The 17536-nt window shown below is 32.7% G+C and overlaps 1 protein-coding gene across 17 annotated transcripts in view; it reads right to left on the bottom strand.

Moving 5' to 3' along the window:
- The window catches only part of SOX6 (SRY-box transcription factor 6), a 614163-nt gene that overhangs the window by 393337 nt on the left and 203290 nt on the right, over positions 1 to 17536 (bottom strand). The window contains exon 1 of one of the 17 annotated variants that reach the window (XM_036029078.1): positions 5598 to 6196. The exons of the other annotated variants lie outside the window; for them this stretch is intronic. The gene's annotated coding sequence lies outside the window, so the exon portion shown is untranslated. Of the gene's footprint in view, positions 1 to 5597; positions 6197 to 17536 lie in introns of those variants that run through there. 17 annotated transcript variants of the gene reach the window in all.

Genomic DNA, 17536 nt, shown 5'->3' on the forward strand with positions numbered 1-17536 from the left:
GAAGAGTTAGCTATAATTATAAGTGCGATATTTCACCCTCTTCCTCTACAACTCTTGCCTTTAAATGGCTAAACTTCATTTCAAAAGATGGGTACTGAGAATAAGGGAAAACATGAGAATATTGGGTTTGTAAATCACCACATTCTTGTTAAGGGTAAGAGTTTCACATGATCTCTATGAGGTTAAAGTGAAGAAAATGAGGAAAGAATTCTTCATGGTCATCGCTGAAACCCATGACTACATTCTCTAGACCCAGCACAGAGTAATTTAAATCTCTCCAGGCAATTGTTGGAAAATGGGGAAAACCTACTGCACTGCTGATGGGTCATTTCAGACTCTACACTGACAATGTATCTCTTTAACACTCACTAAACATAATCCTGACAGAAATAAAAAGGGAGGAGGAGAGGAAAATGAAGGGAAGGACAGGAAAGAGAAAAGGAGAGAGAAAGAAAAGGGAAAAAAGTATTAAGGGGTACTATTCTTCAGGAAACTAAAGTCTCATAAGCAATCTACAAAGAAACATTTTATACCAAAAAAAAAAGTCAAGTTGTTAGTTACAGAGATATTGAAGTTGTTGATATTTGTTTCTAGACAAAGAGAATTTCACTTTTTAAAATATATAGTGGTAATAACTATACCATCATGACTGAGCCATATTCTCTTTTTGTAGTATACTACATCAAGAGAGGGATAAAGAGGAAGAATGAAAAGTAAACAAATAGGTCAATAAAAATGGAAGGAACCAGGATACTTAAAGCGCTTTGTTCATTAGCATCTTTCCATCCAACTATTCAAACTGCAGTGTTAGTTTACTTTCTTGTTTCAGCCTCAGCTCCCAAGTATGCAAGGACAAAACAAAATAAATATGAATTTTTTTCCTTATGCAAAAATTGCAACTTAATGCTAGCTGCTGATAGAAGGAATGAGGTTGTTCTTGTTATGTAATAGTGAAAATAGTTTGTCACTCTTGAAAAGAGCTAAAATCAGATAGACACACAAAGTAATCAGCATCTGTTTTTATCAGAAGAGAGGAAAGAGTGACTTTACATTATGAATAAAGAAGAAAGACAATTCAGGATGGGGGAAAAGCCACTTGAAGAGATCATCCTAAAATAATATTTATTGTATTATTATTTTGTATTACTATTATTATTATCTGGACCCCTGAACATGCGATGCTACCCCAGCATGTGCAATTACATCCACGTTGGTTGTTTTACTATTCTATAGCAGAGGAGTCACATATTTTACTCTAAATATAAACAAACATTTTAAAAGTAAAAACGTTTCTTTCACCATGAAATATTAATTTCAAACTCATTAGAAATTGGTATTGCACCTTGCCATGGGAAGACAAATAAGCTGATCACAGCAATATGGTTTCAAACTGTTGAGTAGAATATAAATTGGTACATCCTTTTTAGAAGGTAACTTGGCAAAATATCAAAATCATTAAACATACTCTTTGAACTAAATTTACAATGCCTAGGAATTTATTCCACAGAAGCAATCATGATAGTATTCAAAGGTTTACATATTAAATATGTTCACTGAAGTACTGCTTATGATAGAGAAAAAATAAAGCAATCTAAATTTTCAACAGTTAGTAAAATAACATTTAATAATTATTCAACAATTTTTGTTGAGTGCCTACTATTAGCTAAACACATCAGATTCATTAAATTAAAAATGTATCCTTAAAGTAAAATACAATGTATCTATTCTTTAAAATCATACCATCCCAAATTGTTTCAGAAATTTATTCTATACTTCCATAAAAATCACAAATAGGGTTTTCTAGGGGGTGGGATAGAGAGATGATAAAGTAATTCTAAAGTCCATCAAGAAAAACAAATGCTTGAGAAAAACCAAGAACCAAGATAATTTGAAAAACAGAAGTCATTGAATTTTTTAAAAATCTCACAAAATAAAAGCATACCAAATGAATAGCCAGAAGGGAAGTTGAAAAATAAACCCAAATATCTAACCCAAGAATTTAGTCTATAATAATTACAGTATGTAAAAGATGAATCATATAACTAATATTATTGGGACAATTGGTTCTTCAAATTATAATTGCATTCTACATAACAAAATAAATTCTATATGGGTTAAAAACCTAAAAGTAAAAAAATAAAACCATAATAATGCTGTAATAAAATATATGTGAATATTTATATAATTTGTGGAAAGACATTCTTAAAAATCACATCAAAAACAGAAACTCAAAAGGAGAAGAATAAAATTTTATTTGATGAGAGAGAATTAATTTTCTAAAAATTTTAATTGAAAGACAAAATATCAAGATTGAAAAAAAACCTGCATCATCTATGATAAAAGATTAATATTTTTAGCATAATAAAGACCCCTTACAAATCAATAACAATTAACTGATCATTGGAATAATGTGCATTACTTTATATGAGACTGTTCTAAATATTTAATTTATGTTCATTCATTTCATCCCTGCAACAATCCTATGACATATGGAAAATTTTTACAGATAAGGAAACCAAGGTTTAGAGAGATTAAGTAAACATCCAAGGTTACACAGCTGATAAGTACTGATGATAGAGCCAAGGTTCAAACTCTATCACCAATAGTCTGACTCCAAAATCTCTTCTGCTTCTCAAAGGATATGAGCAAGAAATTTATGGAAAAAAAAAGAGAAGAAATACAAATGAACAATAAACAAATGAAGAAATATTCCATTTTACTGCTCGTAAGAAACACAAATTACACTAAAACTAAGCTGTCATCTCTCCCTTTAACATTGGCAATGGTTGAAAATAATGGCAGCGACGTGTGTAAGCGTGACTGTGACAGAATGAATACTGTCATGCACTGCTGGTAAGAGTAGCCTGGTTCAACTTTCCTGGATAGCATTCTGAGAATATGAATCAAGTGACTTTAAAAAGTGATTACTCAACAATTCATTTCTAAGAATCTGAACTAAAACAGTCACCAGAGATAATTGCAAACATTGAGCTATAGTTTATTGCTATGTTTTTAATGATAGAATATCAGAAATAACCTACTTACAAATGATCAGTTAAACTATGAAATGTCCAGAAACAGAATAGTATGCACCCATTAAAACTCACGTTGTGAAAGAATAGTGATATCATATAAAAATATAAATGATAAAATATGGTTCAGTGTTTAACAAAAGCAAATTGCAAAACAGTTGTTACTATATGACTCAATCTTTGTTTAAGTAGAATATATATATAAATGATATATAAGCATTATAGAAAGGCAAAAATTTAATACTGAATGTATATATACCTTGATATTTAATGATTAAATCTGGAAAATGGAGTACAGTTTTTCTTCTTTTCCTTTATTTTGATATGTAACCTAAATTTCTTATATACAATATCTGTTACATTTTTAGTAAATTATAAAGTTTATTTTAAAAGGAAAAGGTATGCAGGACAATATTTAATGACACAGGAACAGTGTTCACGGTATGTTAACTTTTAAAAAGGAGCTTGCAAAATAGCATGTGCAATAAGATGCCACTTTCCTTTTTTAAAAAAATGCATACTGATATAAAAAGAACTTCTGGTATGTAATCAGCATAAACATCTTGAGGTAACTCCAGATGTCACTATGGAAGATATCTTTTACATTCTTTTTTATATTTTCCAAATTTTCTCAAATAATCATGGTTTGTTTTTTAAGCAGAAAAGGCAATGAGAAAGACTATATTTTTTACTTTACTCAAAATCAATTCTAATTAATTGTTAACAAGCCTATAATTTATGAAAACACAAAAATAACATAGTACCTCTTATTGTTCAAACAGACACAAAAAGATACTAGTTTTTCTATAAAAAACAAGTGTCATAGAATTAAAAATTTTATTTAAAATTATGATCCTGTAAGTGTACTATATCAAGACTTAAATGAGCCCTACAAGGTAACCAGGCTAATCTTCTTGATATGTGTTCATTAATTTGATAGATAAATATATATAGTAAAATAAAGTAATAGCAAATGTTTAAGCAAATGATTAAAAACAAATATGCTGACACCTATCAGCAACATCACAAGACAAAAAAATTGAACAGGAATCATTTATTTGGCAATGTGGCAATACCAACAGTCCTGGACAGAATTCCTAAATATACATGATCTTGAACAAATCAATCTCACCAACTTTTAGACTCCTTGGGTTTAAACTTACAGGAAAAAAAAAGACATTTTTGGCTTTAAATTTACAGTAAAAATTATACAAATATAAAGAATTTCCATATGACTAAGCTAACATTAAAGTACCTTCAAAATTAGTATCTCATTAAAGATAAATGAAGATGGTAATGACACAAAGAAAATTTTTTGATAACATTGTTTTAATTTTAATTGTTGTTCAAGTACAGTTTTCTGTCTTTTACTCCCATCCCAGCCCACCCTTCCAGTGTTCCCCACCTCCCTCCCATTTCCACCCCCCCCTAGTTTTTGTCCATGTGTCCACAAATAACTTTTTTAAAGAAACAAAAAGATAAAAAAAAGCTGACATCCTTGATAATGAAGAATTTCTTCAATAGGGAATCAAGGCTCAGAAAAATGCAGTAGCTGTTTTCCTATCCTCAGAAGGTCTGAAAAACTGGGGACCAAATTTCTGAATTTTGGCTATGAGCCCTAGTGCTTACTAATCACCCAGTAGCACTTCTCCACATGGAGAAGCTGATACAGCATCAACAAATTCTTTATCAAAATCAACACTTTGTAACATTGAGAAAATTAAAAGTGTTGCAATGTATAAATGCCCCAGCCTGTCCTATTAAACTTTAACCCCATTAGACACTAGGTTTAAAAGTATGTTCAAAAAAAGACTTTTTCTTTACCTCTGCTACAATTTTTAAGTCATATATTTTCTTCCATCTCTTAGAAAGTTTGTTTGTTCTTGTGTTTTTGCATGATATTTATACACAGTCTTCATGGAAATATGCATAATACAGTCTCTTGTATTTTTCCCACTAAAGGAGAAAACATGCTTTAATATGTTTTAGTTTTCAGTGCAAAACTCTCCAGTCCGTTACACCAACTTTTACTGGCTTTCCATTTCCTTAAAATTTCACCTGTCATCTCCTCCTCCAATCCAAACACACACACACACACACACACACACACACACACACACAGAGCCACAATGCCAGACTTTCTAAAATAAACATTTAAATATAAATCACCTGAGGGTGACAAAGTTGTAAGCTGCTCCCCCCCCCAAAAAAAATTGGATAAAGTAATGAAAGAAAACATTAGACATTCTAACGTCTGGTAAATTTTTTCTAAGTCAATGTTATTATCTAAAGTTTTAAAAACACCATTATCATAAGCCAGTTATCACAGTTAACAATCAACAAAGAGAAGCAAAAGCCTTACAAAACAAAAGTCATTGCCTATCCAAATATATTATTTTTTACCTTACTTATTACAGGTTTTCAGGATCTCAGTGGTGCTTCTCTCCCAATCATCAAGCCATCCACTAAACATTTTTGTCAAACACACTTTCTCTCCAGCTCATAAATAACAACCTAACTGGTTCCTGTACACATAAAGAACAACCTAAGTATTCAATCAAATACCTCAATGTCAGGAATTAGTGTCTCCCCTTTGTCCTTTGGTGGCCACTGTGTCTTCATTGGAAACTCTATTGCTGTCATTATTGCTAATTTGAAATCATCCTCCACCTCCACACCCTTCTACGAAGGAAACATAGCTTTTATCTTTTTCTTGCACATGCACACCATACTGAGGGTTAAGGAGTAAATTACCTTTTGCAACTTTGTTTCAATAATAAAATAGAAAATAAATAAGGAGTCCTCTCGATTACAGAATACCAATGCACATTCAACACTCAAGTTGACCGACCACTGAATGGGATCGTTATCCTAATTGCATGATGTACCATATATTGAAAAAGAAGAGAAAATCTCACAACTTGAGGAGAAATTATCTGAAGGTAAAGAGATACTACATTAGATACTTCACATGAAGTTTGTGGCAATTCTGAATAAAATACTGCAATTTAGTATGTTTCTGTTCTTAGATCTAAGAAATGGAGTTACAGAGTTCATTGTGAGGTCATTGCCACTTCAAGATAGATTTTAATGAAAGAGAGTGAACAATGGGACACACTATTAGGTTATGTGTGGAATGAAAAATAAAATGTTTTGATTGACAAATAAGACTTAGCACTTTGTACAGAACTCGGAGATTTCAAAAAATGATTAAAAATTCAAATTAAAACTATAATAGCTAACGTTTATAAAACAGTTATAATGCAACAAGCATTATTCTAATTGCTTTACATACATTAACTTATTTAGTCCTCAAAACAAACAAACCATGTAGGAGTAGGTTTTATTATGTAGATAATTATTATCACTAACCCCATTTTACATATGAGAAACTAGGCACATAGAAATTAACTTTTCCAAGAATGTACTATTAATGGTAGAGTTGAGACTTGAATCGAGGCAAACAAACTTTAAAAACCAAGTTCTTAACCACTATAAAAGAATCTAATTGAGGTCTGTTGTTCCTTGAAATTATCACCTTCATTTCACATATAATTAGAAATATATATTGAGATTAAAACCTGCCTCCCCAAGAAATGTAGCTATGGACAATTAATACAATGGTGTTTTGGCTAATTACTATATTAACTTCTATGCAATTCCATAAATCAGTACCTTTTGATATAGAAAATTTAGCAAAGAATATACTCATGATCCTAAGAATTACGAAACAGACGCCTATTCAACAATAATGGGAATTATACCTTCCTGGGTAGATTTTTTAAATTTCATTCTTTTAGAATTCATTTGGTCTGAATATTGAGTTCCTTAGACACTTTCACACTTACATCACCACATTTCTCCACAGATTCCTCCTTATTCAGCAACATCCCCATAACAGATAAATAAGGAGAATCAAAAAGGAATCAAAACCCCAAACAGATGTCTCAAGAAAAGCTTTAATATCTAAAGCTTATTTATTTTTAAAGGAGAATTCCTGAATCTATTTACTCTTACTTCAGACATAATTATAGCACTTTTAATTACTTGAGGAGCATATCTAGGCTCATATCCTGAATCTACCATTTACTACTAGTATAATCTTGTGCAAGATACTGAACTTCTCTGAGTCTAGGTATTTTTTACCTGTAGAATAGTCTATCTCCCTGGAATGTTGCAGGAATAAACCCATTAACATACTAATACGTAAAGCTCTTAGCACAGTGCCTACCATATAGTTAGTGCTTAGTAAATGGTTCCTTGTTACCTAAAAAAGGTGAACTAATAACAATTCAAGGACTTATTGTGATAATTATATAGTAGAATTTATACAAAAGCACCTACATTAGTACTGTACAATAAAAAGGGTCTATAAAATATTCATTTTTCTCTCTTCTTAATTTTTCAGCCCTTAGCCAAATAGAAATAGCAGCTTATAGTACTATGCAAAGAAGATTCACATTACTAGAAGCAAAAACACTAATTACAGAGAAATGACAGCTTACCGTCTGGAAACAAAGGCAAAGATAGGAAACCCAAAAGCAGACATAGGAACTCAAAAAGTACAGCATTTTGGGGGCTACTCATTATAGAAATAAGTAGCCTTAACAGAACCTCAATTCAAAGGGGCAGCTCCAAGGAATCAGATGTTCATAGTGATAACTCCCAGCCATCAAGATAAACTACTAAAGAAATTAAAATTTAAAATTATAATTAAAAACTGGATCTGTTATGACCTCACCTATATATTATATACATTACACTAAAATTTTAATAGGGGCTATCGCCGGCAATAGAATTATGGGTGGTTTTAAATATTTTCTCCTTTAATCTTTCTATATTTTCTATTTAGGAAATCAGAATGTATAGGTAAAATTAAAAATAATGTTGGTGCTTAAAGAGGTAGTCTTTAGATATCTAAGAATTACATGAATGTGTAATAGAAGGATTAATGCCTTCTGTATTGAGTCCCTTGTTCAAATAGTCTACACTGATACTAGTAAAATAAAGGCATTACAAAATTGCACTGCTGTGAGAAACATTGATTAAATGTTGCACAATAAATTCACTTGAAAAGGAAAGTTCTAAAAGTAGACTCATCGTGGAGGTGCTATTTTAAACAGCCAAGTTAATATCAACACAAGCTTATAACAGGAACCACACATGATTACCTCTATCTTTGCTTGCAATAATTTTGACACACCCTCCCTTTAGGGTAAAAAAAAAATGTTTAAACAGCTCTAGAAAAAGAGCAAAATAAACTGATAAACGAGCATAATTTCAGAAAGCATAGTTAAAAATGAATGCACTTTTTTCACCTTCTAAAATAGAAATGAGAATGCCTTAGGTAAATGTATATGTTACTGGGTAATCACTACACAGCTGAAAAAGAAAAAGAGAGAGATGGCAGCACAAAAAAGCAAATTAAAATATCAGAAATAAACATAGGACATTTTTTTTTCTTTCCGATCTAGAGTGTGCATCTCTCTTTGGAACTGTCACAATTGAAAATTGCACCCAGTTAGGAGATAACATGCCAGAGATACAGCAGAACCTAGAGGACTGTTTCACTTAGAAAAAGGGCTGCTTCTTAGAAATATAAATCATTTTCCTTTTTCTTCGTAACTAGAGTACTAATTTGAAAAGAAAGAAAAGTAGAAGTATAAACAGGCACAAAGTAATTGGACATTGGAAACTCTCAATTACTTTAAGCATTGGTATTATTATCGGCAGTAAAAGTACAGTGCAAGTACAGATTTGAGATGGACTAAGTGAAGCTCATTCACACAGTTGATCTAGCACTAGAATTCAGATTATGAGCTCCCCCATTGCCAGTTAATATTCAATTCACCCTTACCATAATTTCCCCTAAAACTTGGTATCTCCAATCTAACTGGCACTTCAGCTGATTCAGCTGTGATTCTTTCTTTTTCTTTTTCTTTTTTGGACTCCAATTGTCAGTGTGCTAAAGACAATGGACATCATTAATACCAGGGGAATCTATATATTGTAATAATAAAAAGGTAAGTCTAAATCATGCCTGTAAATTTTTTTCTGAAGTGCATTTTACCTTTGGAAAACAAACAAAAATGTTCTTTAGTGTGCTTTACTCACAGTGTGTCATTATTTTCCAGTCTTATTTCCATAACTTAAATATACAAACAAATACAATACTAAATATTTGTTACTGTTTACTTTCACTTAACAGAAAAGTCAAGAAAAAAGGAAACAAATATATTTCCTGTATTATTATGTTTGAGAGCATATTTTAATTGATTTTTAAATTAGGTATATCCAAGTCTTAGAAATGCAAACTCTTGTGATCACAAGAGACACTGAGTTGTTCGTGGTGCTTAAAGGAAAGGGCATAATAAATAAGTTTCTGGTTCTGATTCATTTTCTGTTTTTTGAATTAATTAATGCTGTGGAAATCCCAGGCAACTGCTGTATCATTTATGGCAGAATTGAGTCAAAAGGAGAAAAATATGTAAAATATTATTTAATTAAAATTTTCATTTTTCTCTCTCCCACTTCCTATCTTGCTAGTGCATAGTCATTCAGACTGAAAGAACAGTTTCATGTTTGTAGCTGTCAAATTAATTGCCTTGGGCCACCTTAGTATCTTCAGAGAACTGTGCTTGGGGAGCCATATTGTTCTCTGGGGTCAATCTCTTGGGGATGACTCAAAAGTTCCTGGCCTTATTTCAAAGTTGTTTTGACAAACTAAAAAACTGATAAGAATTGGTATATGTATAGCTCTTGAAGATTTGCTAGTGAAGGTTTTTTTTTCTTTTGGTCCTCTACATGTGATTTTGCATTTAGTTTTAGGAATAGAATAATAGTGAATGTTGGAGAAGAAATCCATTCTATTTTAATTTTATCTCAGTACAGAAAGCAAAACAAAGAAAAGGATACTTTTCCAATGCCAAGTTGAGGACACCACATTGGGAAATCTTTTCTTTTTCTACTTGAGTTGTGATCCTAAACCATAAAATATGATCATCTCAATTTCCTGCTTAATAACCTTTGTTATTTCCTCATAACCTACAGAATAAACTCCAAATGTATCTTCCAAACCATCTTTTTAATCTTATCTTCTGACACTCACACACACTTAGCAAATCAAGACTTGATCCTCTTTATATATTCTCTGTTGATTGTTCTTTGCCTGACTTCTATTCACAGAGCTTGCACACTTCTTCCCAATTTATAGCTTTGAAACATTTTTTCCCTCTTATTTTTCCTTTTCACCAAATTATTTCCTAGTCATCATATTGGACTAAGCTTTAAAATCACTAATGTAGAGTCACCATCCTTAATCCCAAGCCCAGGTTAGGTCCCCTTTTACTTCATAGCATGTATTATAATTAAATACTTAATGTCTCCCTCTTATTTAAATTATACACTCTTAGGGAAAGAGACAGCATTCATTTTAGTTCACCACTGCATTCCTGGCCTATATATACTTGGCAATCAATGGAAATAGAAGATTCTCTCATTATCCAAGTATTCATTATGTGAGTCTCCAAAATTACACAGGAAGTGAAAGGCATCAACGTATAAAAATATTCACTAATAATCTTAACACTTATAAAATTAGTCCTTACTCAAACAAAACTCATAAATAACATGTATCTCACTCATTTGGTTATATTTCTTTGTATCTTTGATAATCACTGCTAAGTGGTTTCAAAATTTTCTGCACATTAGAGTTTTGAAAAAAAATATTGATACTTGGGTCCCATTCACAAAGATTGATTTAATTGGTTAAAGTAGAGACTATGAATAAAAATACTTTAAAAAATTGACTGATATTTCTTTCAGTCAGGTTAAGAATCTGGCTAGCTGATTAATGTATATTGCCTTGCGGAATATTGCAAATAATATTCAAAATAAAAATGTAAAGTAACTGCAAAGTGAAATTGCAAATCTTGCAAAAGATGTGGAAAAATCCATGAGAAATATAGCATAGTGTTGAAGAACAGCTTAAATCATTGACCAAGCAAGAATTAGCAGTTAGACTAGATGGAAATTGAGGAACTAAAATTTGGCAAGAGCGATAGTTTATATGGTACATTATTCCAAGAGAATGATTTGAATATAAAAAGATTAATCAATGTTTTTAGGAAATTTTCTTTATAAAAATGACCATCCTTGTTATGATGGTACTACAATCAAAAGTGATTGTGCTATCACAACATTTGACCTAAAAAATTATTCAAAAAACATGCAGTTAATTCATTATTTTAGGAAATAATGCATAATTAGAATTACAAACAAAATGTTGCCAATTGTATAAACTTGTTTTTATTCATTTTAGTTTTAATTCTTAAGATTAGGTCAAAATCAAAACATTTTCTCCATGAAACATTTTAATTGAATTTATTGGGGTGACATTGGTTCAAAAAACTATATAGGTTTCGAGGGTACAACTCAATAAAACACATCTGCACGTTGCATGGCGCTCCCATTACCCCAAGCAAAGTCTCTTTCCATCCCCATTTTCTCCACCTTTGCCCACCTCCACCTACTCCTCACTCTCCTTCCCCTCTGTTGTCTGTGTCTTTGTCTTCTATTTTTGCTTAATCCCTTCACCCTCTTTCACCCAGTCCCCCAAGCCCCTCCCCTCTGACAGCTGTCAGTGTGTTTCTGTGCCCATGCCTCTGTTTCTATTTTGTTTGTCAGTTTATTTTGTTCAGTAGATTCTACATATAAGTGAGATCATATGGTATTTGTCTTCCTCTGCCTGCCTTATTTCACTTAGCATAATAATATTCAGGTCCATACATGCTGTTGCAAAAGGTAAGATGCCTTTCTTTTTTTTCTAACAGCCAAATAATATTCCACTGTGTAAAGGTACCATAGGTTTTTTATCCACTCATCTACCTTTGGGCACTTGGGCTCTTTCAATATCTTGGCTATTGTAAATAACACTGCAGTGAATATAGGGCTAAATATATTCTTCTTGATTAGTGTTTTAGGTTTCTTAGGATATATTCCCAGAAGTGGGATTGCTGGGTAAAAAGGCAGTTCCATTCTTAATTTTTTGAGGAAACACCATACTGTTTTACCCTATGGGTGCACCAGTCTGTACTCCCACCAACAGTGCAAAAGGGTTCCCCTTTCTCCACATCTTCACCAGCACCTGTTGTTTGTTGATTTATTGATGGTAGCCATTCTGACAGGTGTGAGGTAACCTCTCACTGTGGTTTTACTTTGTATCTCTCTGATGACTGTAATGACATTGAGCATTTTTTCATGTCTATTGACAATCTCTATGTCCTCTTTGGGGAAGTATCTAAGTGCTTCGCCATTTTTTAATTGTGTTGTTTGTCTTCCTACTGTTGAGCTGTGTATGTTCTTTATATATTTTGGATATCAACCCCTTATCAGATGTATCACTGGTGAATTTGTTTTTCCATGCAGTCAGTGAGTTGCCTTTTCATTTTGTTGATGGTTGCTTCTGCTGTGCAAAAAGCTTTCTGCAGTCCCATTTATTTATTTTTGCTTTGCTCCCCTTGCCTGAGGAAATGTATTGGCAAAATAATTGCCACAAGAGATGTCTGAGATTTTACTGTTTTTGTTTTCTTCTAACATTTTTATGGTTTCATGACTTACATTTAAGTCTTTTACCCATTTTGAGTTTATTCTTGTGTATTGTATAAGTTGGTAGTCTAGTTTCATTTTTTCACATGTACTTGTCCAATTTTCCCAACACTGTCTTTACTCCAATGCAAGCTCTTGCCTCCTTTGTCAAATATTAATTGATGATAAAGTCATGGGTTTAACGTCTGGGCTCTCTGTTCTGTTCCATTGATCTATATGCCTGTTCATATGCTAGTATAGGCTGTTTTAATTACAGTGGCCTTGAAGTAGAGTTTGATATCAGGTATTGTGATATCTCCAACTTTGTTCTTCTTTCTCAAGGTTGTTGAGGCTATTCAGGGTCTTTTACTGTTCCACATAAATTTTTGGAATACTTGTTCTAGATGTGTCAATCTATAGATTGCTTGAGCTAGTATGGACATTTTAATGACATTAATTCTTCCAATCAATGAACATGTTAAATGCTTCCAGTTATTTGCATTTTCCTTAATTTTGTTCTTCAGTATCCTATAATTTTCTGAGTATAGGTCTTTTACCTCCTTAGTTACCTTCTTAGTTAAATTTATTCCTAGGTAACTTATTTTGTTGTTGTTGCAATAATAAATCAAATTGTTTTCTTAATTTCTCTTTATGAGAGTCCATTATTAGTGTATAAAAATGCCACCAGTGTTGGCCAGTGTCTCAGTTGGTTGGAGCATTGTCCTCTATACCAAAGGGTTGAAGGTTCAATTCCAAGTCAGGGCACAAACCTGGGTTGTGGGTTTGATCACCAGTCAGGACACATACAAGAGGCAACCAATTGATGTTTCTCTCCCTTTCCCTCCGTCTTTCTCTCTCTCTCACTTTCCTTTCCTCTCTGTGTCTACAATCAATAAACAAATCCTCAAGTGAAGGTTAAAAAATAAATTTAAAAATTTAAAAAAGAATGCTACCAATTTCTAAATATTAATTTTGTACCCTGCCACTTTGCTGAATTCATTTATTAGATCAAAGAATTTTTTGGTGAAGTCTTTAGGTTTTCTATACACTAAAGACAATCATCTAGTCTTTATGCACTATCACATCATCTGCAAATAATGACAGTTTTACTTCCTCCTTTGCAATTCAGATGCCTTTTATTTCTTCTTCTTGTCCGACTGCCATGGCTAGGACTTGCAGTACTATGGTGAATAAGAGAGGGGAAAGCAGACATCCCTGTCTTGCTCCTGATCTTAAGGGAAACACTTTTAGTTTTTGCCCATTGAGCACCATGAAATTTGGATCCCTATCCACTCAGTTATTAAAACGCAAAAGGTCTCTGACTGGTGTGACTCAGGATGTTGAGTGTTGTCCTGCAAACCAAAAGGTTGCCAGTTTGATTTCTGGTCAGGGCACATGCCTGGGTTGCAGGCCAAGTCCCTGGTTGGGGGAGTAAGAAGCAGCTGATAGATGTTTCTCTCACACATCAATGTTTCTCTCTCTTTCTTTCTTCCTCCTTTCCCCTCTCTCTAAAAATAAATAAAATAAAATTAAAAAAAAAGACCTGGGGTCATATGACCTGCCAAAGGTGCAAGTAGAGATAGTTCTACTTTTTTCCTCTCATATTTTATTGTTTCCTTTCCTTGCTTCTCTACAATAGTTAGAAGCCAATACAATGGAGGGTAGGATGAGTGAGCATGGCCATTAATGAAATTGTTCTTTATCATACAAACAAAGCATTCAATATTTTACCATTTAAACATGATGTCAGTTGTAGGTTTTTCACAGATGCCCTTTTCAGATTAATGAAGTTATTTCTATTTCTAGTTTGCTGGAAGTTTTTTATTATGTGTGGGTGTTGTCAAATACTTTTTTCTGTTCTATTGAAATGATCATATGATACTTCTCATTTAATCTGTTAATATGGTGAGATTTTCCAAATGTTAAATCAACCTTGCGATCTAGGATAAATCTTACCTGATCATAATATATTTTTCTTTTCTTATATTGCTGAATTTAATTTGCAGGAATTTTATTAAGGATTTTTGCATCTATAACCATGAGTAACATTTTTCTAAAATTTTCCTTTATTGAAATGTTCTCTCAGGCTTGGTATTAGGATTATGCTAGCCTCATTGGTTAGAACTATTCCTCCTTCCTCTATTTTTTTGAAAGAGTTTACTTAAGATTGGTGTTATTTCTAAAATGTTTGATACAATTCACTGGTAAGACCATTTGATCCACAGATTTCTTATAGAAAGTTTTATTTTTTAATTAAAAAATCAAGTTTTTAACAGATAAAGTTCTATTTAGGTGTTCTGTTTCATCCTGTGTCCATTTTCTAAGTTGTATTTTTCAATAAATTTATCCACTTCACCTAAATAGTACAATTTTTGGCATAAAGATATTCATAACATGATCTTATCATCTGTTTAATTTTTATAACTTCCATAGTCATAATTCCTCTTTAATTCCTGATATTGGTATGTTGTGTTCTTTGTTCTTGGTCTTTACAAAAAGCACAAGTTTTACCTATAAAATTTTCATAATTTCAGCAGTTTATTACAGTGTGCCTAGGCGTGCTTTTTGTTTTGTTTTGTTTTGTATTTATGCTGTGTTGGGTTCACTAAAGTCATTGAATCCGGAAATTTAACTCTTTCACCAAATTTGGAAATTTGGGGCATTATTTCTTCAATTGTTTTTTTCTCTGCCCTGATATTGCTCTGATTTTTTCCTTGGACTTATGTAATTAGACCATTTAATATTACCCCACATATCCCTCACATTATATTCATTTTTAATTCTTTTTTCTCTCTGTCCTTTAAATTAGATAATTTCTTATTAATCTATTTTCAATTTCACTGACTTTTTCCTCTGTCATCCTTATTCTACTGATTGACCCATCAAGTTATTTTCTTATTTCAGATATTATATTTTTCAGCTTTAAGTTCTCATTTGGTTCTTTTTGTAATTTCAATCTCTGTTCCAAAATGCCCTACCTTTTTTCACATTTTCCTTATCCTTCATCTGTTGAGTTATTTTGGGTTAGATCTTACACATCATTACTATCATATTTTGGAGACTGAGTATTTTCGCAGAGTGTCACCTTTGTTTGTTTTAACAAAATGCTTACACACTTGGACCCAAACTGCATTTTCTGTCTCTCCTGCCCTGGACAGCAGTTCAAATACCTGTTCATCTCTTTCAGCCTTACGCAGGCTGCTTAAAGACTATCCTGCTCATGGACGGGCTTGGGGATCCGTCAAAAATTGGGGCAAAGTTTATACACAGGATATAGGCCTCCCTTTCTAGTCTCTTCTTTCCAGGATTACCTTCTCACTTCTCAAAAGGTATGGTTGGGAAGTCCCAAAGTCTATTCCCTGGTTCTTCAGGCCAGAAAGACTGCTGATTTTCTATTGCAGTTTTATTAGCTTTCCCTGTTTGGTACAGACTAGGGCCTGCCCTCATTCTGAAAGCCTTAAAAATGACCGACTTACCCCATATCCCTCTCCCTTCTTCCAAATGTCACCACCTCTCAAGATTAAGCCAGCTTTTGGTTTTTCTCCAGTATCTTCAAAAAATTGTTCTTCATGATTTGTCCATAGTTTATAGTTGTAATCCCCACTCAATTTTAAATGAATTAATTTATAAAAGACTTTTTTCATTACTAATTATCCTCTGATAATAAAGACTCCTTGTATTGTCTTAATAAAGAATTAAATGCTACCATTCTTTTTCATTCCTCCATGCCTTTACACATTCTGTGCTTTTGCCTACAATTTCCTTAATTCATATAACCCCACCAAATACACATCCTCTATGTCTATTTTGTATATTTTAGAAGAACATAGTCAAGTTTTGCCATTCCGTACCATGCAGCAGGAAGAAAGGAGGAACTCCTACCTTTCATGACAGCATGGATGGAACTGGAGAGTATTATGCTAAATAAAATAACCCAGGTGGAGAAAGACAAATACCATATTATCTCACCTACAAGAGGAACCTAATGAACAACACAAACAAACAAAATAGAACCAGAGGCATGCAAATAAGGAACAGACTGACAGCGACCAAAGGGGAGAGGGAGAGGACTAAGAGAAGAAGGAAGGGGAAGGGTCAAGTCAAGAAACAGGTATAAATGACCCATGGACATGGAAATAGGGTGGGGATTGATTCTGGGATCAGAGGTGGAAGGCATGGCAGGGGAGAACAACAGGGGAAATTGAGACAACTGTACTAGAACAACAACAAAAAAAGTTTTGCCATTCCCCGAATTTTAAATATCTAAAATTTCAACTGAGAATACTTAAACTGGAACTAACTCAGATGTCTATCACTATAACAATGTCACATATATGGCATAAAGTACTACATAGAAGAAAACAAGGTAAAGCTATATAAGTTGACAAAGAAGTCTAAGTCATAATTTTAATGAAAAAAATGATAAAGTATAAAGCAATATATGTAAAAAGGGGAAGTGGAATCCTCAGACAAAACAAAATTGCATATTTTTATATAATAGTGTGTATTTGTATATGATTATATAGAAAGAGGTCTGAAAGTGTGCAAACCAGATTGAAAACAGTAAATAAGTTTGGGAAGAAAACTAGAATTCAGGGTGGGGAGAGAAATTAAGAAAAATTTCCTTCACTTATTTTTCCAATAATTATTTATATAAGAATCATTTAATGATTGTCTGCCATAGGCTGGGCACTTTTCTACAAAAGAAGCATATTTGCATATTACTTGTGTAATATTAAAATATTATTAATTTATTTTAATTGTTGTTCAAGTACAGTTTTCTGTCTTTTACTCCCATCCCAGCCCACCCACCCAGCCCTCCCCACCTCCCTCCCATTTCCACCTGCCCCTAGTTTTTATCCATGTGCCCTTTGTACTTCTTCCTGCAAACCTTTCACCTTTTTCCCCTGAAATTCCCT

This window comes from Phyllostomus discolor, chromosome 6, assembly GCF_004126475.2.
Source record: "Phyllostomus discolor isolate MPI-MPIP mPhyDis1 chromosome 6, mPhyDis1.pri.v3, whole genome shotgun sequence".
NCBI lineage: Eukaryota > Metazoa > Chordata > Mammalia > Chiroptera > Phyllostomidae > Phyllostomus > Phyllostomus discolor.